This window comes from Rhinatrema bivittatum, chromosome 1, assembly GCF_901001135.1.
Source record: "Rhinatrema bivittatum chromosome 1, aRhiBiv1.1, whole genome shotgun sequence".
In the NCBI taxonomy this organism is placed as follows: Eukaryota; Metazoa; Chordata; class Amphibia; order Gymnophiona; family Rhinatrematidae; genus Rhinatrema; species Rhinatrema bivittatum.
The window spans coordinates 46402318-46429060 of NC_042615.1; the positions used below are offsets into that span (position 1 = coordinate 46402318).

General features: G+C 45.1%; 1 long non-coding RNA gene across 1 annotated transcript; it reads right to left on the minus strand.

Annotated features, from left to right (window-relative positions):
- Positions 1-23429: 23429 nt before the first annotated feature.
- On the minus strand, positions 23430-24179 carry LOC115079876. The gene is made up of 3 exons (XR_003853428.1): positions 24030-24179; positions 23843-23929; positions 23430-23720 (listed from the first exon to the last, which is right to left on the minus strand). It is a non-coding gene; the product is annotated as an uncharacterized LOC115079876 (long non-coding RNA).
- Positions 24180-26743: the final 2564 nt, after the last annotated feature.

The following is a 26743-nucleotide window of genomic DNA, read 5'->3' on the forward strand; positions in this document are numbered from 1 at the left end:
TTTCTACCTAAAGCGAGGGAATTCTTGCCCAGAACCCTGGAGTTATTTCAATGGTATGGCAGTTTTTTGGGTTTAAAATTGAATCTAGACAAATCGGAGGTATTAGACCTATGAGGCTCCTTAGAATCCTCTTGGCCAAATTTCCCTCTATGGTGGGCGGTCAATAAGATAAAATATCTGGGGATCCACATTCACAGAGACCCTAGTAGATAGTACACGGTAAATATTCCCCCCTTGATTGACAACTTCCAGAAAGTTTGTGAGAGATGGATGCACTTTCCGGTGTCCCTTATGGGAAGGATAGCATTAATAAAGATGATGTTGCTGCCAAAGTTGCTATTTTTGCTGCAGATGTATCCAATTATATTATCCAGAAAAGATACTCTTTTGATTCTCAAAATTTGGGGAACGTTTGTATGGCAGCGAAGATGACCTAGGCTGGCCTGAGCTAAGTTAATGATCCCTAAAGAGGAGGGCGGGGGAAATCTTCCTAACATTTGGTATTACAATCTCATTTGTCTCCTTCGACACATAGATGATTGGATAAGTGGTAAGGGGCATTACTCTTTCTTTACTTTGCCTTCTCTATTCACCTCAATCTGCTCTCCCGAGACACTTGGCCTCCTCCGTATGGGTGAAGGCAGCTAGGTTAGCCTGGAAAAAGCTTAGGACTCGCCTGTCACTGCCATGGAAGAAATCCTTCCTACTACCATTTCGAGGTAATTTGGAGTTCCCTCCTGGGGAAGTTGGGGCAACATTCACAGAATGGGAAGTAACGAATAAAGCAGTGGTTATGCCATTTATTGATTTATAATCTCAGTGCATATACTCTTTCCAATACTGAATTTTTCACTTGGAGCTACAAAAATGTCATTATCTGGTTTATAGGCAGATTCACAGTTATCTCAAAGCTATTTTTCAGTTATAAACAGTACATCTGATCCTTTTCAAAGGTTTTATAGCTTATGCATGGGGGGCGGTCACACGCTCTCCGCTATTTATAAATTTTTACACGCTATTACCAAATATTCTTTGTTGGCACAGATAGCACAGGACTGGGGAAGGAACTGTCTCTCAGCTTAGACGAGGATGATATGTTTGTTTGTGTCCAAGACAGTTATGCATCTTCAAAAGGGGTGATGTATAGAGAATTGCAATTTAAAATTCTAAATAAACTGTACTACTCCCCTCTGCAGACGTTTCAAGTGGGGGTAACACAGCACAGTAAATGTCTCAAGTGTGGTCACCTCGATGCTACGTTGAGTCATGCCTTGTGGGAATGCCCAGTGATTCAGGTCTTTTGGGCTGAGTTCTTCTTAGAAATGGTACAACGGTGGTCGGCCTTGTTGAAGGGGTCAGCTGAGGTGTGTGTCCTGGGGAAGAAGGTGGACTCTGTACACTTGGGTAAGGCGGGCAAACTACTAGTGTATAAAAGCTGTTTGGTAGGGAAACAATGCATATTAGCTTCCTGGTTGGGAGAGATAGCGCCAAAAATGAAGACTTGGTATAAGAAACTGGATAACCTGATGTGTTTAGAACTAAGGTACATACAAGCCCAATCAATCCTCAAGCAAAGATCTCTGTTGGCTATATGGAAAACATTTTTATGGTCTCTTCCAATGGATATTCAACGTCTTGCTCTCCGCAGTGTAACCCTGGATGATAAAAGGCAGAGGGTTTAAACGTAGTTGGGGATATGGCTTATGGAAAGAGTTTATGTCTCATACTTTTGCGATGCTCACTGATGCTAAGTGATCTATACCATGTTGAACTGGATTGTTACTGAATGGGAAGACTTGGATGGTAAGAGGAGGAAGGGGAAGGGTAGGAGATTGGGTTTGGGTGGGGCTATAGGGGTTGTCTGGTTTCCTACTGTACTTATGTGAGTATTGCTGTGTAATTGATCTCCCTCAGTGGGGGAAGTTTGTATTTTATTGTTTGTATTGTTTAGTGTTTATCTGAAAATCAATAAAGATCTTATGGGAAAAAAAAGAAGAGAAGAAGAGGAAGAGGAAGAAAGGAAGAAATAGCAGATAGATAAGTGTGTGCACACACCACCTCTTCATCACACAGATAAGAGATAAGCACATCAGAATAGAAAAAGAATAGAAACAGAGCCAATTAAATATAAAGATCAGAAAGAAGAGAAAAGAAAGTAAAGAAAGAAATACACAAGAGAATTAAACTTACCAAGGTGACATTTAAAATATCTTGCATACCTGGAGAACCATCCTTTTATTAATAAGTTTTGTTTTATATTGAAAACGTTTTTGTAATTTTTCCACCGATAAATATCATTGTTGTTTTATGATGCTTTTGTTATGTAAACCGTTGTGATGTGCCTTTCGAATGACGGTATACAAAACTTTTTAAATAAATAAATAAAGGAGAAACAAAGACTCAGTTTCTTATGTAAATCTATAGCATTCATAATATTTGAATGCATTTAATGTTTCATGAAAAAGATAAATAAGAAATATTGTATTTATCTGAAATTTTCTCACCTGTAGTTTTTAAGAAACCAGTTCTAAGATTAAAATTGTCAGTTAATACGTGACACATATAGACACCTTACTCTTTCTTTCTTCCCACTCTTCCTCCCTACCACCGGGCGACTTGATTGGGTGGACTATGGGCCCCTTTTTATATAAACCTAATAGAAGAGGAGACTTCTGGTAGTGACCCCCTTGTGAGCAACATCAAGGAAGCCCTACATTTAATAATAATTATCGGCCAAGGACACCATTAAGGCGGCCATGGACATCTGACAAGGCGGTTTACATTTGTACCACTCTTTGTTCCATATCCATTTTTTTAAATTAACAGGATGCTCCAGACCTGGCTGCACTTCATTACATAAATGAACTCAGTGTTCCAATTTCCATTAATGAAGCAGGACTCTGCGTCCATGTTTGAAATGCAGTAAAACCAGGAGTGGCTCTACCTGTCAGTAAGAACTGGAGCCGGCTGGCAACCCCAGTTCTGGTGTTCCTAAAAGCCTCCTCCTGCCTGTCACAATTCTTCTGTCTACACTAACTAGAAGGGATTCTCCTGTATCTCATATATTATCCCCTCCCCCCTCTCTTTTTGGCACATACTTTTTAATTATTTTGGCTGTCCCACCCATCCTCACATGGGTTTCCATGCACATCAGTCATCGCTCATGCTGACTCCGGGCCAGGCCCTTGGGGTGCAGTCGCACACCTGCACTCATCTCGTTTTCTCTCTTCATTTCTCTCCAGGGTTATCACTTGCAAACACCACATTCGGTTACGCCCTGACCGCGTTTCATGCCATTTTTCTTCACTGAGACATTAGGAAGAATGGGAAAACATGTCTGCATGCATTGCCCTGTCTGTGCCTTGTGCAAGCAGCGGGAAACGTGCCCTCCCCATCTCCCAGGGCACTGCAGGTGGTGATGTCCTGCTCGGCATGGCCAGGGGTGGGGTCTCGCCTCAGAGTACCAGGGCGACTGGAAAACTGCAATTTTGCTGGACCTGTGGGCTAGTTTTACAATAAGTAATTGTGCTATTCATTTCTTAGTCACATATAATTCTACATTTCCACTTTCTCCTACCCCTGTCCCCTTTCCTTCCCCTCCCTTCTCATTCCTTCCTCCTTTCTTTTCCTCTTCTTCTCCCTTTTTCTTCCATCCCTCCCATCTCCTCTCCCTCCCCTCCTTCCTCTCCCCTTCCCTGTCTCCTTTTTTCCTTTTTCCTTTCCCCTTTCTCCTTCCCCTCTTCCCTCCTCCTTTGTCCTGCATTCCCCTTCCTCTCCTTTTCTTCCCCTCATTGTCCCCTTTCAACTTTTCCTTTTTCACTTTTTCTCCTCCCCCTTCCCTTCCCCTTCTCCCCCTCCTCTCCCTTCTCCTTCCCCTTTCCCTGTCTCCCCTGAATTTCTTTACATTTTGATTAGAAGGATTGTGTCCATTTTATAGCAGAACCCTCTGGTGTTGCAGCTGGATAAAATGAACTTGCTGCAGCACCCACAAGTTGAATCGTAGTGGCTCCGGCTGCTGCATGATGCTGCTGACTATATGCTCCATTTGCTTCACTTTTAAAGGTGCAAACTATGGATCTCAGTCTTTTTGAGGACCACATTCAAAAGCATTTAGCCAGATAACTCAGAAATTATGTGACTAAATGAATATCTGGGCACTTACATGTCTAAATTTTAACTGAATAACTTAGGGGTATTCTGGGGGCATTTCATGGAGGAGTTACATTAGCCGGATAAGTTATCCTGGTCCAAGAATGGGACAGAAGCACAGCACCTGATAAGCTTTGCTTTTTTGGTATTGAAAATTGTGTTCTCTCCTCTCGGGGTGGCGATTTTGCTCATTTCCTCCTTCAACGGAAGCAGAGATGGATCTATACTTTAAATACTGTTTTTCCTAATAGACTCAGTTCTGAAATGGATTGGTCAGTTTTCATGTAATATATTTTTCTTCTCTAGTTCTTCCTTCATTTTGACACCCTGTGAAGGAGCATGTACGGAACTCCCTCAGAACACCTTAAAAGGACCGGCTACCGCTATCTGTACTGGTCCTCCTTAAGTCCCAACCTAGCAAGGGATTCTGGGTAGATCACTGCAAGCGGGTATAAGAGATCAGGGCCAGAGGGGTGAGGGAGGCCCAGGGAGAGAGACGGAAGCCTTGAGAATACCAACTGTAAGTTACAACTGTTTTTGTTGAACTGAACAAACTGGCTAACTTGTTTTGTTTACTATTGCTTAACAATAAAGAAACTTATAAAGATGGTTGCCAGAGTCCAGCCTGTAGTCTATTGTCTGGATCAGCAATTCTAACCGGTGTGTCGCCAAGCACTGGCAAGTGTGTCGTGGCTCCCGGTGTCCCATTGTCCGGTTCTGCTTCCCTTCTCCCTTTTTCCTGCCCTCATGGACCAATGGGAAGCTTCCCTTCTTCCTGCCTTCACTGGCCAATAGGAAGCCTCCTCCCTTCTTTCTACCCCTGCGGGCCAATTGGAAACCTCCTCCCTTCTTCCTGCCAGTGAGAGTAGGAAGAAGGGAGGAAGCCTCCGATTGGCTGGTGGGGCAGGAAGAAGGGGCATCCCATACCAAAGAAGACGAAACCCATGAAGCAAGGCCTCCATGGGAGCTCATCACCATGACGATGAAGAGGAAGCCTGACCCTGCAAAGCAAGGCAACCACAGGAGCTTATCCCCATGGCAGCGAAGAGGAAGCCCGATCCTGTGAAGCAAGGCCGCCAGGGGAGCCAATCCCCATGGCGGTGAAAAAGAAGGCTTGCCAGAGTAAAGCTGTGGTACAACTGGAGTCCAACCCTGCAGCAAAGGAAGAAGAGGTTTGGCAGTGAGGCCCGGTGCATGCATGTGTGAATGGGAGCCTGGGTGTGGTTGTCTGTGTGTGTGTGTGTGTATATATGTGTGAATAGAAGCCTGTGTGTGTGTGTGTGAGAATGGGAGCCTGGGTATGGTTGTCTGTGTGTATGTGTTTGTGAATGGGAGCCTGGGTGTGGTTGTCTGTGTGTATGTGTTTGTGAATGGGAACCTGGGTGTGGTTGTCTGTGTGTATGTGTTTGTGAATGGGAGCCTGGGTGTGGTTGTCTGTGTGTATGAGTTTGTGAATGGGAGCCTGGGTGTGGTTGTCTGTGTGTATGTGTGTGTGAATGGGAGCCTGGGTGTGGTTGTCTGTGTGTATGTGTATGTGAATGGAAGCCTGGGTGTGGTTCTGTGTGTGTGAATGGGAGCCTGGGTGTGGGTATTTGTGTGTGTGTGTGTGTGAATGGAAGCCTGGGTGCATGAGAGAGAGCTGTGTGTATGGTAGAATGGGAGCGAAAGCATTTGTATGTGATTGAGAGCTTATATGTAAGTGAAAAAGCATATGTGTGATTAAGAGAGAGACTGGTTAGGGAGGTGATTGGTGTGTAAGAGAGAGACTGGTCAGGGAGGTGACTGGTGTATGTGAGAGACAGAGACTGGTCAGGGAGGTGTCTCTTACACACACTGGTGTGTGTGTAAGAGACAGAGACTGGTTGTGGGCCCTAAGGAAGAGGACCATGAGGACAGAGCTTCAGCAGCCACTGCTGCTTCTGGTGAGTGCTTTTGGCCTGCAAGGGAAAGGAGTAGGAGAGTTGCTGGAGAGGGTAAGTAAAGATGGCCTTTTAAGTTTATTTTTCTTGATTGACTGTCATTTTAATTATTGGGTATTATGTGATGTCTGCTGTTTTGAAATATTTTATTGATATTTGTCCATTTTTTAAATAATTTTTATGAGTTTTTAATTGTCTGTTATTCTGTTCAGCAGCTGTTTTGTAACATTTATTGGTATAGCTTTACAATTATTTCTGTATGGGATTCTATAGCAGCTTGCCTATTCTGTTTTCCTAATAGGAGGTGTATTAGTGTTTAGGGCCTGGTTTAATAGTTGTATTCCTTAGATAGGGTTGTTACTGTCTGAGTGTGTTCCATAATGCAGGTATAACTTTGTGCGGGTTAGTTTGTGTGCATTATTGCAGATCCTGGGACTATGTTAGGTGCTATATTTCTCTTTCCATTTCTCCAGGTTTGCGCTGCATGCAGAGTGGCTTTTTTGGGTTTCCATTCCAGTTTCTGTCTCCATATTTATAATTTGTGGTCTTTCTGAACTTGGTGAAGGTCAGTTCTGGGAGTGTGACCAAGGTGAGCTATTTTACTAGCATGTAGGCATTTGTATCAATGTTTTTGTTGTGTTTTCTCAATAGGATAGGTTTCACTGGTCAGATTTTCTCATTTATAATATAACCATATGTGTTGCGATCCTGCCCGCGAGGAGCGCGGGCAGGCTCTTACCTCGTGCGGCCAGTCGGGCCGCTAACGCTGTTGCCGCCGCGCCTGTCTCTCCGCGGCCTCCGGGTCCCCCTCCATCCGCCTTCAGTTCCCTGAGCGGGGCCGACCCGCCGCGAGCTCTCCCTCGCGGTCGGGACCCCCGCTGCTGCTTCTGGCTCTCCCCGGCGTGCTCTGCCGCTCCCGGGGCCCTCGGCCGGCAGGGAGGCCGTCCCTGCCGGTGCCTGCAGCCTCTCCAACTTCCTGCAGCCGGCCATCGCTGCTTCCCTTCGGCCCCGTGGCAGGGCTATGCCGGCTGCTCTGCTGCTTCGGACCCTGCAGCCTTTGGCTCTCCCTGGGCTCTTCGTGGCATGGAGCCGTCCCTGCAGCCAGCTTACCTCACTCCTGCGTCAGTCTTCACGGCTGGGAGCCGCTAAGCAGCCTGCCACCTCTCCAGCTTCAGGGCAGGGCTGCTCCGCTGCCTGCCTGTCTTCTTGGATTCTCCACGTGGCCGGGAGAACGCCACCAGTTATCAGCTTGCCTCTCCAGCTTCCTAGGGCGCGGGCGCGCGCCTCTCTAATGAATCTAGTATTTGGGGATTTGATTGATCAGCCTGGTTATGGTGGGTACATAATATGTGTTTTTGTTCCCTTTATGCTCACAGCAAATTCAATTTCCATAATACGGACAGGGCTCGACAATCCTAGTGGCTGGTTAGTTGGGCTCTCCTCCACTGCAGGGTTTGCCCATTTTCCATTGTTCTTACTTTCTCTTATTAATTTTTTTTATTTTTAACTCTGTTTTTTTGTCATTCATTTTTTAGTTTTATAAATCATCATTCTAGTGGTTGTGGTTCCGCTTCACAGAGGTGATATCAGAGAGGAGGCTGGAAGTTACAGGCCAGTTAGCCTCACTTCAGTGGTGGGAAAATGAATGGAGACTCTGCTGAAGGAAAGGATAGTGAACTATCTACAATGCAGTGGGTTGCTGAACCTGAGGCAACATGGCTCCACCAGAGGAAAGTCCTGTCAAAGGAATCTGATTGATATTTTTGATTGGGTGATTAGAGAATCAGATAAAGGAAGAGCACTCGATGTGATTTACTTGGATTACAGCAAAGCTTTTGATATGGTTCCACATAGTAACATAGTAATAATGGCAGGAAAAGACCAAATGTCCACCCAGTCGGCCCAGCAAGCTTCTTATGGTAGTAACTGCCGCTCCATGCAGGTTACCCCCCTGCCTTATATTAAGGGTAATAACATTAGAAATCAAAACCAACCAACTGTCAAACCCACAACAAAATTACTGCTAGCAATATTTTTACAGGGTGAGAAGCCTTCCTGATAATTCAGACAATGCTGCTCTTGAACGTGCTTTGCTTTTGGACTTGGCCGTAGAAGCAGTCCTGTGCTTTTTCCCTAATGTCGGTGCAGCAGTACCCTAGACCGTAAAAGTCAGGCCCAGCGTTGGTTGTGGTCTGAATCCAATTCTCCTTTTCTCCACCCACCGCTGTCAAAGCGGAGAGCGATGTTGCAGTTGCGTCAAAACCATGCTTGCTAATTGGTTTAGGATAATAATCCCCATGAGTAGTCTATGGCTGTGCCCAATATGTGTTAGTGCCTTTTTACCAGACTGGGCACAGCATTAGCAATAGAATAACTTTGGCCACCAGAAATGTGAGTTTACTCCACAACAGACCAAAGTGTAAGTTCTCTGGGGCTTACACCTACAGCTGAACAAAACATAAGCTCTCTTGGGAAGGTACCTTCAGCTGAATAGTATGCACTTGGTGTTGTGCATCCTGACTTTGAAGTACTGTTCAGCAGTAGGTGCCTGCCCAAGAAAGCTGACATTGGAAATGTACACAGTATTCAAGGTGCGGTCTCACCATGGAGCGATACAGAGGCATTATGACATTTTCCGTTTTATTCACCATTCCCTTTCTAATAATTCCTAACATTCTGTTTGCTTTTTTGACTGCCGCAGCACACTGAACCGACTATTTCAGTGTGTTATCCACTATGACGCCTCGATCTCTTTCTTGGGTTGTAGCACCTAATATGGAACCTAACATTGTGTAACTATAGCATGGGTTATTTTTCCCTATATGCATCACCTTGCACTTATCCACATTAAATTTCATCTGCCATTTGGATGCCCAATTTTCCAGCCTCACAAGGTCTTCCTGCAATTTATCACAATCTGCTTGTGATTTAACTACTCTGAACAATTTTGTATCATCTGCAAATTTGATTACCTCACTTGTCATATTTCTTTCCAGATCATTTATAAATATTGTTCAGAAGGGGTGTTTAGTGTGCCCTTGGGCCTCAGCCCGACCCCAGACACGTCCAGGACCGAGCCGAGGGTTGGCGGCGGGCTCCAGCATGGCTGACAGTCTGACCCCCCGCCAGGCCTGCAAGCTCCCAAAGCCAACACTCGAGGATGTTGGAAGTTGAATGGTCCTCCCACCATTCCGAGCCCTTTCGGACCTGCTGCTTGGAACAGCATGGAGCAGAAGGCCTGGCCCGAGGTTGAGGGCAGACGGAGGCCTTGACACGTAGACAGGACTATGATTGATGCAACGGCATCACAGGCAAAGACACTTGGGTTGATGCAACGGCATCACAGACGAGACTTGGAACTTGATAACAGCGGGGAGGAAGGACACTGGCACTGTCTCTCAGGGCCCCCTACTCAACCCACCCGCGGGAGTGAGTCGCGGACCACCCTGTCCCACTGCGCGCCCTACACAGCCCTAAGAGGCAGGTCACGGACCATGAGGAGAGCGGGACAAGTGCAGGGAAGACCCAGGCAAGGAGGAACTCCAATGACGGAGCCGATGTCATCTGAAGCTCCACCTATGGCTGGCAGGAACTGAGGCTCAGAAGCACAGGGACCAATCTCACCTGCAGGCCACTCCATTCTTGGGCACGACCTCATCCGAGAACCACAGCTCTACAGGAACAGAAGGCTCAGGAGCACCAGATGAAGATGCAGGGAAGAACAACCAGACAGACAGGCACATCAGGACATGGAAGATCATGACGGGATATCAGGACATGGACAGGGACCTCAGGCAAGACATCAAGACACGAAGACATGGTACGAAGGCAGACGAGATGAGGAGCTCCACGAAAAACAGGAGACCTTACAAGGCTCTGGCAGGCAGGAGCCTCCAGAAGAATGTCATTCCGTTGCAAGGCCCAGACAGACTGACGGAGTAGCCCTTTATAGGGCTGAAACAGGAAGTCCACTCCCTAGGTGGGGCCAGCACACTTCCTGTGCCTGGCCCTTTAAATTCAGTGAAGAGGCGTGCGCCGGCACATAAGAGAAGGCAAGAGAGCTGTGCAGGACCGCGGACAGCAGCCTGCACCGACGTCGACGTGGGAAGATGCAGGGCTGGGCCTAGACGCAGGCCCTGATGCCAGCAGCGGCTCCTGCTGCTGCAGGAAGCCCCGTGGGTGGCTCCAGCCGCCAGGAGGATCCCGGGGCTTGCGGCCTAAGCCGCGAAGATGGTAACGTCGGCGGCGGTCCTGGCCGCGCAGGGGACGGCAGGAAGTCCGTGGCTCCAGCCACAGCAAAGAGGAACCTCTGGTGTGGCCTCCGGGCCGCGTGGTGAAACGAGTCCATGGCTCCAGCCGCATAGAGAAGGCCCGACGGCGGCGTCCATGCCACGTCGGAAAGCAGCGGCAGCATGGTGAGTGAGTCTGCTCGCGGGTGAATCCGCGGGCAGCACGGTTCATAACAAATATATTGAAAAGTAAGGGTCCCAATACAAATCCCTGAGGCACTCCACTGCCCACACCCTTCCACTGAGAAAATTGTCCATTTAATCCTACTCTCTGTTTCTTGTCTTTTAGCCAGTTTGTAATCCACGAAAGGACATCATAAGAACATAAGAACATGCTATACTGGGTCAGACGAAGTATCCATCAAGCCCAGCATCCTGTTTCCAACAGTGGCCAATCCAGGCCATAAGAACCTGGCAAGTACCCAAACACTAAGTCTATTCTATGTTGCCGTTGCTAGTAATATCAGTGGCTATTTTCTAAGTCAACTTAATTAATAGCAGGTAATGGACTTCTCCTCCAAGAACTTATCCAATCCTTTTTTAAACACAGCTATACTAACTGCACTAACCACATCCTCTGGCAACAAATTCCAGAGTTTAATTGTGCGTTGAGTAAAAAAGAACTTTCTCCGATTAGTTTTAAATGTGCCACATGCTAACTTCATGGAGTGCTCCCTAGTCTTTCTATTATCTGAAAGAGTAAATAACCGATTCACATCTATCCATTCTAGACCTCTCATGATTTTAAACACCTCTATCATATCCCTCCTCAGCCGTCTCTTCTCCAAGTTAAAAAGTCCTAACCTCTTTAGTCTTTCCTCATAGGGGAGCTGTTCCATTCCCCTTATCATTTTGGTAGCCCTTCTCTGTACCTTCTCCATCGCATTTATATCTTTTTTGAGATGCGGCGCCAGAATTGTACACAGTATTCAAGGTGCAGTCTCACCATGGAGCGATACAGAGGCACTATGACATTTTCCGTTTTATTCACCATTCCCTTTCTAATAATTCCCAACATTCTGTTTGCTTTTTAGACTGCCGCAGCACACTGAGCCGACTGCCGCAGCACACTGAACCGACGATTTCAATGTGTTATCCACTATGACGCCTAGATCTCTTTCTTGGGTTGTAGCCACCTATCCCATGATGCCTAGATCTCTTTCTTGGGTTATAGCCACCTATCCCATGACTTTTTATTTTCCTAGAAGCCTCTCATGAGGAACTTTGTCAAATGCCTTCTGAAAATCCAAGTACACTACATCTACAGGTTCACCTTTATCCACATGTTTATTAACTCCTTCAAAAAAGTGAAGCAGATGTGAGGCAAGAATTGCCTTGGGTAAAGCCATGCTGACTTTGTTCCATTAAACCATGTCTTTCTATATGTTCTGTGATTTTGATGTTTAGAATACTTTCCACTATTTTTCCTGGCACTGAAGTCAGGCTAACCGGTCTGTAGTTTCCCGGATCGCCCCTGAAGCCCTTTTTAAATATGGGGGTTACATTAGCTATCCTCCAGTCTTCAGGTACAATGGATGATTTTAATGACAGGTTACAAATTTTTACTAATAGGTCTGAAATTTCATTTTTTAGTTCCTTCAGAACCCTGGGGTATATACCCTCTGGTCCAGGTGATTTACTACTCTTAAGTTTGTCAGTCAGGTCTACCACATCTTCTAGGTTCACCGTGATTTGATTCAGTCCATCTGAATCATTGCCCATGAAAACCTTCTCCAGTACGGGTACCTCCCCAACATCCTCTTCAGTAAACACCGAAGAAAAGAAATCATTTAATCTTTCCGTGATGGCCTTATCTTCTCTAAGTGCCCCTTTAACCCCTTGATCATCTAACAGTCCAACTGAAACCCTCATAGGCTTTCTGCTTCGGATATATTTTAAAAGGTTTTTACTGTGAGTTTTTGCCTCTACGGCCAACTTCTTTTCAAATTCTCTCTTAGCCTGTCTTATCAATGTCTTACATTTACGGTAACTTGCCAACGTTTATGCTTTATCCTATTTTCTTCTGTTGGATCCTTCTTCCAATTTTTGAATGAAGATCTTTTGGTTAAAATAGCTTGTTTCACCTCCCCTTTTAACCATGCCGGTAATCGTTTTGCTTCTTTCCACCTTTCTTAATGTGTGGAATACATCTGGATTGTGCTTCTAGGATGGTATTTTTTAACAATGACCACGCCTCTTCACACTTTTTACTTTTGTAGCTGCTCCTTTCAGTTTTTTTCTAACTATTTTTCTCATTTTATCAAAGTTTCCCTTTTGAAAGTTTAGCACGAGAGCCGTGGATTTGCTTACTGTCCCCCTTCCAGTCATTAAATCAAATTTGATCATATTATGATCACTGTTGCCAAGCGACCCCACCACTGTTACCTCTCTCACCAAATCCTGTTCTCCACTGAGAATTAGATCTAAAATCGCTCCCTCTCTCGTCGGTTCCTGAACCAATTGCTCCATAAAGCTATCATTTTTTCCATCCAGGAACTTTATCTCTCTAGCGTATCCCAATGATACATTTACCCAGACAATATTGGGGTAATTGAAGTCTTCCATTACTACCGCACTACCAATTTGGTTAGCTTCCCTAATTTCTCTTAGCATTTCACTGTCAGTCTCACCATCTTGACCAGGTGGACGGTAGTATACTCCTATCACTATAGTCTTCCCCGACACACAAGGGATTCTACCCATAAAGAGTCAATTGTGCATTTAGTCTCGGGCAGGATGTTTATCCTGTTGGACTCTATGCCATCCCAGACATGAAGCACCATACCGCCTCCTGGGTGCTCCTCTCTGTCATTGCGATGTAATTTGTACCCCGGTATAGCATTGTCCCATTGGTTGTCCTCCTTCCACCATGTCTCTGAGATGCCAATTAAGTCTATGTCATCATTCACTGCTATACATTCTAATTCTCCCATCTTACTTCTTAGACTTCTGGCATTAAGAACATAAGAACATGCCATTCTGGGTCAGACCAAGGGTCTATCAAGCCCAGCATTCTGTTTCCAATAGTGGCCAATCCAGGTCATAAGAACCTGGCAAGTACCCAAAAACTAAGTCTATTCCTTGTTACCGTTGCTAGTAATAGCATTAGCAGTGACTATTTTCTAAGTCAACTTAATTAATAGCAGGTAATGGACTTCTCCTCCAAGAACTTATCCAATCCTTTTTTAAACACAGCTATACTAACTGCACTAACCACATTCTCTGGCAACAAATTCCAGAGTTTAATTGTGTGTTGAGTGAAAAAGAACTTTCTTCGATTAGTTTTAAATGTGCCACATGCTAACTTCATGGAGTGCCCCCTAGTCTATTATCCAAAAGAGTAAATAACTGATTCACATCTACCCATTCTAGACCTCTCATGATTTTAAACACCTCTATCATATCCCCCCTCAGCCTTCTCTGCTCCAAGCTGAAAAGTCCTAACTCTTTAGTCTTTCCTCATAGGGGAGCTGTTCCATTCCCCTTATCATTTTGGTAGCCCTTCTCTGTACCTTCTCCATTGCAATTATATTTTTTTTGAGATGCGGCGACCAGAACTGTACACAGTATTCAAGGTGCGGTCTCACCATGGAGCGATACAGAGGCATTATGACATTTTCCGTTTTATTCACCATTCCCTTTCTAATAATTCCCAACATTCTGTTTGCTTTTTTGACTGCCGCAGCACACATTTCAAATTTTGTTTTTTGTTTGTATTTTCATTCTGCTTTTTAATTTATAGGGATAAGTTAGAATTTTTTAGCTCAGGTGAGTTTTTAGTTACAGGCACTTGGACTACTTTTCTTATTGGAACCTCACTGTCGGGATGCCCTAAATCTAATGCATCATTAGTATCCTTTGAAGATACCTCTCTCCGAACCATGCACTGCTGAGTGACTGTCGGCTTTCCCCTTTGTTCTAGATTAAAAGTTGCTCTATCTCCTTTTTAAAGGTTAGCGCCAGCAATCTGGTTCCACCCTGGTTAAGATGGAGCCCATCCCTTCGGAAGAGACGCCCCCTTCCCCCAAAAGGTTCCCCAGGTCCTAACAAAACTGAATCCCTCTTCCTTGCACCATCGTCTCATCCACACACGATGAAAACCACGCATCGTTCTAGTTTTTGTTTGCATATTTCTGGTTTTAATTTTTGATCACTTATTTTATATTTATTGAGGGTTATTTTACATGTGTGACTAAGATGAAGTATTCTGCTAGCATGTAATTTCTATGCAGGGATCTGTAGAGTTTTGTTCATTGTGTTTTCCCCAACAATAGATCTATTGGTGTTGTAGGGGCTGGAGTAATATTTGCAGTGCTGCCAAATTACAGGTGGAGTTGTTGTTTTTGGAATCTTGTGAATTAGTGCTACTATATAGTATGGCAGGTTTGCTACATATGCAGAGTTGTCACCCCCCCAGGATTTTGTATTTTATAATGTGCCTGACAGTGGAGGAAATTTGTGCTTCTGTTAGTTAGATGACAGCAGAAGTTTCTTGTATGATGAGGTATAGGAGAAAATATCCTGCTCTGCCCCCATTATTAGAGGGTTGTGCGTGTGTATGTTGGGGAGTGGTCCGAGATGACAAATAGTCACTTAGTACTGACATTTCTGTTAGTAATGCTGTTTTTGTCATTTTCTTCTTTACAATTATATCTGGTTTTCTAGCATCAAGCATTTAATTGGTCTGGGAATGAATAGATAACTAACTAACACCACAAGTAATGTGCAAACTTGGCAGTGGAAATGTGGGCGGAGCTTGGGGGTGAGTCTTGTGCATGGCCCCACTTGGAAAAAACTGTTGAAACCTTAACTACGGATGCACAAAATCCAACACAAGGACCAGTGATTGCAGTATTGCCCTGCCTTTTCTCAGGCAGCTTGACCATTTTTTTTTCAGCCTGATGGGGGTTCTCTCAGACCCTAACCGTTTTCTTTTTTTTTTTTTCATTTATATTTTATTAAATTTTTCAAAATTATAACATTACATTATAAATGAAATACAGGTATCATAGATAGAAAATTTTCATCAATATACAACTTTAACTATTACCAATACCATCAAACCTAAACCTATTATTCCTAGTAAATACGAGCTATTCAAGGAAAATTGAGCAATTACATTAGAACTATAAGGGTCTACTCCCCTTTTCAACAAAGAAACTGAGTTTTCACTGGGTTATATTACTTGCTTCTAACCATTTCCTGTGGTTCCTGGGGCATGAGAGCTTAAGAACTTTTGGAGCTGAGTCACCTCATAAAAAAACATATTTATGATTTAAATGATATAATTCACATCTACATGGAAATTTAAGAAACATTCTAGCATTAATTGCTTCTATAGCAGGTCTAAGATTCAAAAAACTTTTCCGTCTTAACTGAGTAGACCTGGCCAGGTCTGGATAAATCCAGGTCCTTTGGCCATGAAACAATTGTGATCAGTGTTTCAAAAACAATCTTAAAACTGCATCTCGGTCTGCTATAAAGACAAAGGTCACAAATAATGTGGCTCTTGTCTTTATTTCGGTATCGATCGATATCTCCAAAACTTCAGAGAGATCGATCGGCTCCTCTGTTGTTCCCACTTCAGCTGAAATACCAGGTGCAGTCTTAATTGGCATATAATAAATTTTTGCAATTACCGGCATATTTTGTTGTTGCATCTTCAAAACTCTTATCAAATATCTATTAAACATTTCCTTTGCCGATGTCAATCTAATCATTGGAAAAGTCAAAACCCTGAGGTTTTGAATTTTCCAAGTATTCTGACTTTTTATCATTTATTAATTCCACTTTTACAAATTTTTGTTGGAAAACTTCCACCTGTTCCAAATGTTTTTCTGACTTTTCTATATTAATTTTATTCAAGGCTACTGAATTTTCCAATTTAGAAAAGTTTTGTTGTGTATTAATAATATTTTGAGATAAATTTACTATTGCTTTCTCTAGGGATTTTATTGCGGTCCATATAGAACTCATAGTGATCTCAGCTATATCAAAAGGTATAATTCTACTCATCTCCTGCTTAAGCTCACCTTCCCCCACCTGAGGTTGCTCTCCTCTCGTTCCTGAATCTATTACTAAAGATGATAAATTATCTGGGATAAGTGACCCTACTAAAGAATCAGTATGTTCCTTGTTCATTTGCACAGGAGGTGAGGGAGCGTTAGGAGCTCCGGGGCTTAATGATATTGTCTTTGCCAATAGTATTGACTCCCGCTCCAAGTCTGATGCTAAAGCGGCCGTGTCCTCTGGATTTAAGCCCTGTGTAGATGCAAAGAAGGTCGATATCCTTGGCTGAGATGTTACTAAATCAGGTGTAGAAGTCACAGCTTCCCTGATCTTAGCCTTTCTTTTTGTGTGGGGCACGCTTCTTCTAGGCAAGCCCTACATCAACATATGTAAGCTGAAATAATATAAAAGTGCTCCCTTGCAACTTACTCAATTTAATTTAGCTTGTAGGGGCTATTGGAGATATAAAAATTAAGGAAACACAATAACTCACAAAAATAGTTCTCAAATAATTCTCTAAATCATCGCTGAAGAAGAATAGATAAATCCAAAGCGCTTCTAATTAAAACAAAGCCGCGTGCCCCTTTGGCACGCACCGGCGGCGGCTTTGCGCCGCTGGAGGAGCTGTTTTAAAGCTCTTCCGGCTCCTCCCCTTTGACATCAGGTAGGCGGGGAAACTCAACCGGGACTTGAATCCTTACCCGGGAGTTTCCAGCTGGTACAGCGTCAAGAAATGATGCAAATTGCAACACAGGAAATCAAAAGGTAATCAGTTCTCCTTAGCCCATCCTAACCGTTTTCTATATCTCGGTGGTTTTCATCGTGCGTCTTGGGAACCCTGTGGGGTCCTGTTGTTTGCTCTCCTGGTGCTTGGGCTATGAACTGTGGGTGTCGTTTTCCATTTTAGACAGCATCTACTCAACACCTCTGCGCTCCTCTGGTGCTGCCTTGATTTTGTATCATCTTAAATCTCTATTATGTGATTGTTTCTCTCCAAGGGTTTCCCCTGAGAAAGCTGGTTTCAGTGAAACAGGGCCTTGTTGGGGACTCAACTCCTATACCCTGAAAGTCTGATAATTATTGAAAGCAGATTGATATGGGTTCTGACATCGTAATAGTGAGCATGTCACATTCATAAGGGAAACTTTTGTTACGATTCTACCCGTGGCCAGAGCTGCGGGCAGCCTCTCACCTCTTTTTTCTTCTTTTCTTTGTGGTCCGGAGACCGCCGATGCTCTCTTTCTGCGGCTGGAGCCGCCCTGGTGCAGCTCTTGCAGCCTGGAGGCCACTGATGGCGTTTCCACGTGGCCAGGAGGCTACCGATGCCTTCCCTGCACTAGCAGGGCTGCCGGGGGTTCCTTGAGCACCGGGAGCTGCTCTCTCCGGGACCTGCTCAGTGGCTGGAGCTGTCCTCAGTTCTCTCCTTTGCGGCAGGAAGCTGCCTCTAACATCGGGGCCTGTGCTGTGGCCTGTTCCTGCTTCCTGCTTCACTCAGCGGCAGGGACGCCGCTCTCCAAGGACCTACCTCTTCCTCCTTAGGCCACGCCTCTCTTCGCTTCTTAAAGGGCCAGCGTGGGAGTGGTCCTCCTGATGATGTCATTGTGGGAGCTCTCTTCAGCCCTATAAGAAGTGTCTGTCTTCATTGCTTCAGTGCCTTCGCAAGAAGCCAGTCCTCCTTAGGACTTCACTGCATCCCAGCTTCTCCTAGGCACTCTGTTCCATGTTGGAATTCCATGTCTTCGTCCTCATCTTCGTCAAGGTCTCTCGTCGGATCCCGTGTCTTCGTTTGTCCAGTTCCTGATGTTCCAACATCCTTCTCTACAAATCTCCTGATGTTTCATTCTTAAGAGTCCCTGAAGTCCTGATGTCCTATTCTCCTCATGTCTTCTTGTTCAGATGACCTTGTTATGGTTATTGATGTTTGGGTGGATCCTTGGACACTGTGGCAGCTGACCACACCCACGGGGGCAGTCCTGTGAGGGACCACCGTGTCAGGCTAGACTCTGGACACACAAACATAGATTTGAATCTTTATTTAAATAGTTTTGGAAACCACCAGAGATGGCAGTACTGAGTAGTAGATGTTGAGCCCATCTGGGAGAGTATCCCACAAGACGCTGGAACAGCACATCCTCTGCTTGGCAGTTCACAGTGAGAAACATACAGAGTCCCAGGTAGAATAGGAGAAGCTCCGAGACAGGGAGAGCAGGCCCTCGAGGAGTGAGTACCTGATCCCTTAGAGTAGAGAGACTCAGTGGTATTGTACTCACACAGCGATTCCACTAGATGAGAGGTCTGGCACTGGAACAGAGGGCAGGCCCTCGAGGAGCGAGTACCTGGTTCCAGGGAAACAGTACTGTGGAATAGATGGTAGTTGTACTCACAGATGGAAACTGTTAGTGAAGTCTTCCAAGTAGAAAGGGTTGTAGATGCAGGCAGCGACTCAGGGAACATGGGCCCTCGAGGAGCGAGTACCGGTTTCCTGATAGCACCTGAAAGAAGCAGAAGAAGCCCGTGAGGAGCGGGTACCTCATTAGCAATAAGAGTTCCAGATAATGCTGGAGTGGCAGAGTAGCTTCAGTACGGAGAGCGAATCCCATCCGTAGAATTCCAGTTGCTAACTCGATTAGCTAGCAAAAGTGGTAGGCTTAAATATCCTGGCAGCGGGACGTCATCTCAGGGGGACACCCCTAAGGTTTGTGCCAACAAAAAAATAAAGATGAGGGCGGAGTGCGTGTGCATGCCCTATGGTACCTTGGAGGAGCATGGCAGGAAGCAGCACCAAAACCGGTCCGGGGACGCCGGATAGGTCAGCAGACAGACGCCGTGGCAGCCAGTAGTCTGAGGTGAGCGGGAGGAGCTGCAAGAAGAGTGAGGTAGGTGGGGCGAAGCCGTCACAGACCGACAGTCGCAACAATACCCCCCTTCAAGGGGCGGACTCCAACTCTTATACCAGGTCTTGGTTTCCGAGGATGCATGTGGTGAAACTGATGAAGCATCTCTTTATTTAGGATATTAGCCATTGGCTCCCAAGAATTTTCGGGGCCGTAACCTTCCCAAGACAGAAGGTATTCCCAAGTCTTGCCACATCTTCTTACATCTAGAATGGCTTCGACCTTGTATTCTAGGTCTTCTTCTGCATTGATAGAAAATGGTGCAGGAGACTTGGATGAGAACTCACTGAGAATGAGTGGTTTCTGAAGTGAAACGTGGAATGCGTTGTGAATTTTCAATCCAGGCGGTAGCTTCAGACTGTATGTAATGTTGCCAAGATGGAGGACTGGAAATGGTCCAGTGTAGCGAGGAGCAAATCGAGAGGAGGGTAACTTTAGTCTCAGATGCTTAGTGGATAGCCAGACTTTGTCACCAGGTTGAAAACGAGGCGCTTTAGAATGGTAAGCGTCGTAGGACTTCTTTGCTCGATCACCTGCTTTAATTAGCATTTCTTTAGTCTGAGTCCATAGTCGATGGATATCATCAGCAGTGGATTGAGCTGCCGGGGATGACACTAAGAGCTTCAGTGGAAGTGGCGGTGAAGGTAAACGTCCATATACCACTTCAAAAGGTGTTGATCCAGTGGACGATGCTGGATGTGAATTAATGGTGAATTCAGCCCATGGTACAGCTCGGTCCAGTTATTCTGACGGCAACTCACATAGGCCTGAATGAACTGTTTCAGGGTCCTCTTCATCCTTTCAGTTTGGCCATTTGATTGTGGATGATAGGCAGATATATAATCGAGAGAGATGTCAAATAGCTTGCACAAAGCCTTCCAGAATCTTGCCGTGAATTGAGATCCTCTATCCGAGACTATGTGCTTTGGTCGGCCGTGAAGGCGAAAGATGTGTGCGATGAAGAACTTTGCAAACTCCAAGGCTGAGGGTAAGCTAGGCAGCGCCACGAAATGAGCCATCTTGCTGAAACCATCAACTGTGACCCAGATGGGATTCATTCCTCCAGAAAGAGGTAGATCAACTACAAAGTCAGTAGCGATGTGAGTCCATGGCTGTTCCGGAGCTGGCAGCAATTGTAGCAATCCCCAAGGCTGACCAGATGTAGGCTTATGTTTGGCACAGTTGGAGCATGACGCTACAAAGGAGTATGTGTCTTCCTTGATAGTAGGCCAACAGTAGTACTTCTGTAATTTCAGCAGGGTATGGCATTGACCAGGATGGCCAGCCAGCTTGGAATCATGAGCCCAGTATAGAAGTTTCTTTCTGAGGTCTTTTGGCACAATTGTTTTACCAGCAGGCACAGAATGGATAGCCGCCAAGATGACTTTCTTCGGGTCGATGATGTGCTGAAGTTCTTCAGGAACATTCTCAGAGAGGAAAGAGCATGATAGGGCATCAGCTCTGGTATTCTTGCTCTGGGGCGATATTTGAGCACGAAGTCAAAGTGATTAAAAAACAAGGACCATCTGGCTTATCTGTGGTTAAGACGTTGCGCATGACGAAGATACTCTAGATTCTTGTGGTCCATGAATACGGTAATTTGATGTTGGGTGCCTTCAAGCCAAGGCCGTCATTCCTCGAATGCCAGTTTAATAGCCAGGAGCTCTTTATCTCCAATCCGATAGTTCTTCTCTGCAGGAGAAAAGCGTCGCGAGAAGAAAGAGCAGGGATGTAAGGCCTTAGAATCTCCGGTTTGGCTTAACACGGTCCCTACTCCAACATCTGAAGTGTCAACCTCCACAATGAAGGATCTATTGGGGTCCGGGTGACGTAGCCATGGCTCAGTGGAAAAGGCAATCTTTAATTCCTCGAATGCGGAAATGGCCTCTGCAGACCATTTAGAAGCGTTGGCCCCTTTCCATGTCATTGCAGTTAAGAGCACAGTTAAAGAAGAGTAGTTCTTTATAAAGCTTCTATAGTAATTTGTGAACCCCAAAAATCATCTCAGGGCCTTCAGACTAGTAGATAATCTCTAATTTTTGGGGATCCACCCGGAAGCCTTGTTTTGACACAATATAGCCAAGGAAAGGCACAGAATCTTTATGAAATTCGCACTTTGACAGCTTGGCGTAGAGGCGGTGTTCTCGAAGTCTCAGTAATACTTGCTTGACATCTGCTAGATGAGTAGGCATATCCTGTGAAAATATCAGGATGTCATCTAGGTAAACAACAACACTTTTATACAAAAGGTCCCGCAGAATGTCGTTCATCATGTTCTGAAACACAACGGGAGTTTTGCATAGGCCGAAGGGCATTACCAAATATTCGAAATGGCCATCTCGACTGTTGAAGGCTGTTTTCCACTTGTCGCCATCGCGGATGTGAACCAAGTTATAGGCTCCCTTTAGGTCAAGTTTCGAGAATATCTTGGCTCCTTGAAGTCGATCAAACAGCTCTGAGATTAGAGGTAAGGGGTATCGGTCTTTAATCATGATCTCGTTCAGACCTCGATAGTCGATACAAGAACGCAGAGTACTGTCCTTCTGTTGCGACCATCGCTGCCCGACGTCTCCACTATGCCCACCTTACCTCTTTGGCGACTCCCTCTTTGCCTGTTGGAGGTTTGGCTGCTGCGGCGTCATCATGCTGTTCTCCTCCGGCGTCCCCGGACCGGCTAGAGGCTGCACTATGCCATGTTTCTCAGCAGCCTAAGGGCGCGCGCGGCATGGCCCCGACTCAAGTACCAGCAGTGGCGCAAACCTCAGGGGCGTCCCCCTGAGGTGACGTCACCCTCACCAGATATTTAAGGTCTCTGAAATCGCTAATGAATCGAGTTAGCAAGGGCTTTCCTCCAGGTATCGGCAGATGGGATTCGCTCTCCGCATACCTTGCTACTCTTCCTACTTGGACTTACCAGGGGTACCCACTCCTCGGGGGCCTCGCTCTCTCTTTTGCTTTTCAGGTCGCAGTCTGGAACCGGTACTCGCTCCTCGAGGGCCCACGTTCCTGGACTTGCTAAGGAATACCACTTCTGCCAGGAAGTCATCACTGCCAACTACATCAGTGAGTTACCTTCTCTCTCTCAGAGCTTTCCCTGGAACCAGGTACTCACTCCTCGAGAGCCTAACTCATTCCAGCTCCTGGGCTGCTTCTAAGAGACGATTGTGTGAGTGTTACCATCAAGGTTCTATTCCTGAACTCTGCATACCCTGCCTACTCACTATATTCAGTTTCTCTGCAGCTCAGGCATCCTGGGATCGCTGTTCCAGTGCCTGAGGGACTACAGCCCAGCTGGGCACTTCCAGCTCACTACTGCCACCTCTGGTGGTTCGATATACTGTTTAATAAAAAAACTAGTGTGTGTCTGTCTCCATACTCTGAGCCTGACCTGTGGTCCCTCTCAGGATCTTTCCCCGGGGGTGTGGTCATCTGCTACTGGCTCAAGGATCCACCCAAAATTACCACAAACACTAACACCTTCTTCCCCATGAAGAAGAAGCCTGCACCCGCAGGAGACTTAGATGGTCTAATAAAACCTTTTTGCAAGTTTTCCTCAATGTACTCGGACTTGGCCTTGTTCTCTACCACTGAGAGTGGGTAGACACGTCCCTTAGGAGGTTCAGCATTAGGTTTCAGTCTTATGGCACAGTCATAAGATCTATGTGGCGGAAGGATGTCAGCAGCTTCTTTGGAGAAAACATTATGGAATGAGGCATACTGAGGCAGCAGCCCTGGCATCACTGGAGTTGTAGACATTTGCCATGACATTCTGGGCTCCAATGGGAGAGTTCCAAAGTAGCCCAGTTGAATTGTGGCATGTGCAACTGCAACCAAGGTAACCCAGGAATGATAGGGTGCATGGCCTTCTCTAACACAAAGAAGGAAATTGACTCAGTATGGAGGGCTCCGGTGCGGAGGACTAACGGTTTGGTACAACTGGTAACATTGCCCGGTAACGGCTCTCTGTGAATAGACGATAGGAGTAGTGGAATCTTCAAAGTGGTGAGGGGAATCCTCAAATGTTCCACAAGTCATCGTAGAATAAAATAACCTCCTGCCCCTGAGTCCACCAGTCAAAATTTATCATATAGTGATATAATTTAATATTGTAAATTTTATTTCAATTACAAAAAATATTTTAATAAAGATCTTTTCACAATAATGTACATATTGAATATACAAAGGAATACATATTTCCAAAAAACAATTAGATTAAAAAACAGTCACACATTCATCCACACACACATTAAAAATACTTATTGATTATCTCTCTCGTAGTGAAATTATTTTTATCCATTGTTATTATTGAGAAAACTCTCTTTATCCTTCTTTGCAAGACTTTATAATACTTCTGACATGTTTCGCCTTCTCAAAGGCTTCTTCAGGAGAGAATGTTTCATTTCACTACTGGACCCATATCTTTCAAACGATCTTTCCAAGTATCCCCATGTATTTATATTCTACAAAAAAATTTTTTAAAATAACAAACATTTTCATAATCCTTCAACAACATTTTTATAAAAAACTTTTAGTAATTATATATGTTCCCAATATCCCATAAGCACATATATAAAAGACATACCTCAAATCCCAACTTTTATTTCTCAAACAATTCCACCAAATGAGTGTTCAATTCTCACTTAGCTTTTCTTGCTTCTGATTGTTTCCTCTAAAAAAGATAAACACAATCCATATTCCCCAAAAAAGCAACAAAAGGGACCACATGAGAAACTGAAAGAAGCAAATGACTCGCCCTCCAACAAGCTCACTTCCAACTGATGCCTCAAGGGACAAATAAACTCGCGTCTTTGGACAATCCTACTCATTTCTTCCTTAGCATTTCATCGCCATACCTCTCAGGCATTTAAACAAATAGCAAACACCAAAAAAGCCCAACCCCCTATTTAAAGGGCATCAAAACCAATCCAAACTCAGCATTTCAAAAACATGCCGGCCAATCAATCTTGTCGTTAAGCCCAGTCGGCGCCAAAGACTTTAAAAAGAATATCCACCTTTGTTCTGCTCGTAACAGCATTTTATTCAGATCTCCTCCTCTTCTACTCTGCATGTCATGCACAACAAAGAACTGTAGCTCATTGACTAAATGCTGGCTCTCTTGCCACTGTTTCACCAAAGAGGCTGTCTCTGTGCCAGTTCAAATCCTACTACAGTGCTCAGAAATCTGTGTTTTAATTTTTCTTGTTGTTTTCCCAACATATAATAAATTACACAGACATTTTATAATATAAATTACCGATGCCGACTCGCAATTAGTGTGTCAGGCAGGATCATCAAAAACGGATTTGAACAAGTCCATAAATCCGTCAATATCCTGGAGTATAGGATCTTTGCGTTCCCACATCGCGGAAGTCCAAGACAAGGCCCTTCCATCAAGATAAGATAGAATGTAAGTAGTCTTGGCGTTTATGGCTCTCTCAGCCAAAAAGGTTCCTGACCCCTGGCCATAAACGCCACATATTTTAAAATGTAATTCCATGAGAGCCATACAATATGTTTAAAACTAAATATAAGTAAATGTGTGCATTTTATGTAAGATCACACTTTTAAAGTACAATAAGTCTCTGAAAATATTACACCAGGCCTTAAGACACCAATACATCTCCTATTAGGAAAACGGACCAAGTCAGGCTGCTATAGAGTCCTACACAGAAACTACACGCCAGCAGAAAAACTCACCTGAATCACGTGCTGTCCCTCACCTAACATAGAATAAAGAGACCAAAACGCATAACAAGAAGTATGCAGAAAAAAATGAATTGGAAACTGCAACAAGCCAGAGTCTCTGTATGCAGTGTAACAAAGGAAAAAAGAAACATCACCCATCCTTATAAAACAAATCAAGAAAGATAAAATCATCAGCAGTAAAACTGTACTAACAAAAAGAACATATTTCAAAACAGCTGATGAGTGGAATATCCAATAATTAAAAACTCATATAAAACATTTCCAGATACCAACAAAATATTTCAAAATAGCAGACACAAAGATCCAGTAATGAAAAATAATAAGGATACAAAAATTCTTTTGCTCTGCATACCTGGGAACGTTTGATATCCAGGTGTCCTGAGATTGTTCTGAATTAGCAGGAGGCGGGGTGGTTTGCTTGGAACTTTCTCCTCTCTCAGTCACATACCAGCGCTCTCTCTCACACTGGCTCTCAATGACACACCTATACACACATGCTCTCAGTACTCACATATACACGTCTTTCTCTCTCACTTATATAGGCTCTTAATTACACATTTACACACATGCTGTCTATCTTTTCACGCTTACACACACACACAGGCTTTCAATCACATAAATACATGCTGTCTTTTTCTCTCACACACAGACTCATTCACATGCTTACAAACATGTCCTCTCTTTCTCTCATTTACACACAGGCTCTCAATCACATACTCACATGCTCCCTCACCTAAATCAGCTCTCAATCACACACAGACACACATGGTCTCTCTCTCTCATTTAAACACAAGCTCTCAATCACATACTCACATGCTCCATCACCTAAACCAGCTCTCAATCACACACAGACACACATGATCTCTCTCTTACTTATACACACAGGCTCTTAATCATACATACACATGATTTCTCTCACACACAAAGGATCTCAATCATACACACATACTCTTTCACACAAACAGGTTTTCAATCACAAACTTACACATACAGGTTCCCAATGGTAAACTTACATTCATGCTCTCTCTCTCACAGGCAGGCTCTCAATCACAAACACACTCTCTTTCACATGTACAGGCTCTCAATCAGTCACATACATGCAATCTCTCACTCACACACACACACACACACACAGGCCCCTGCCCCGCCGCGGCCCGGAAGAGGAAGTGGAGAGTATCGGGTGCGTGCGCGGCAAGAAGAGGCCACGCTAGTGCGCTCGGCATCGGCCCGAAGAAAAGAAGACTGCAGGGCGGCTCGGAGGAAAATGAAGAGGTTCAGCCGCGGCCGATGGGACTCCGCCTCCGCGAGGGCTGAAAATTAAGAGGTTAGCGTTGGGAGGAGGTGGCTGCTGCCGCGAGTTCCCGGGGTGGGGGAGAGAGAGAGTGAATGAGCGAGCAAACACACATGCTTGCTCGCTCATTCATTCTCTCTCTCCCCCACCCCGGGAACTCGCGGCAGCAGCAGCAGCCTCCTCCCAACGCTAACCTCTTCATTTTCCTCCGAGCCGCGCTGCAGTCTTCTTTTCTTCGGGCCGATGCCGAGCGCACCAGCGTGGCCTCTTCTTGTCGCGCACGCACCCGATAATCTCCACTTCCTCTTCCGGGCCGCGAGGGGAGGGGTGAAGAGAGCACGCCGGTGCCGCTGACTCCAGCTGTCCTGCCGCGTTCCGCCCGGGCTGACAGCATTTTAAGCCCGGGCGGAGGAGGACCGGGGAGCAGCTGGGTCAGCGGGAAAGTGTGGCGACTGTCTGCGAGCCAGATGCAGCCCTCAAAAGAGC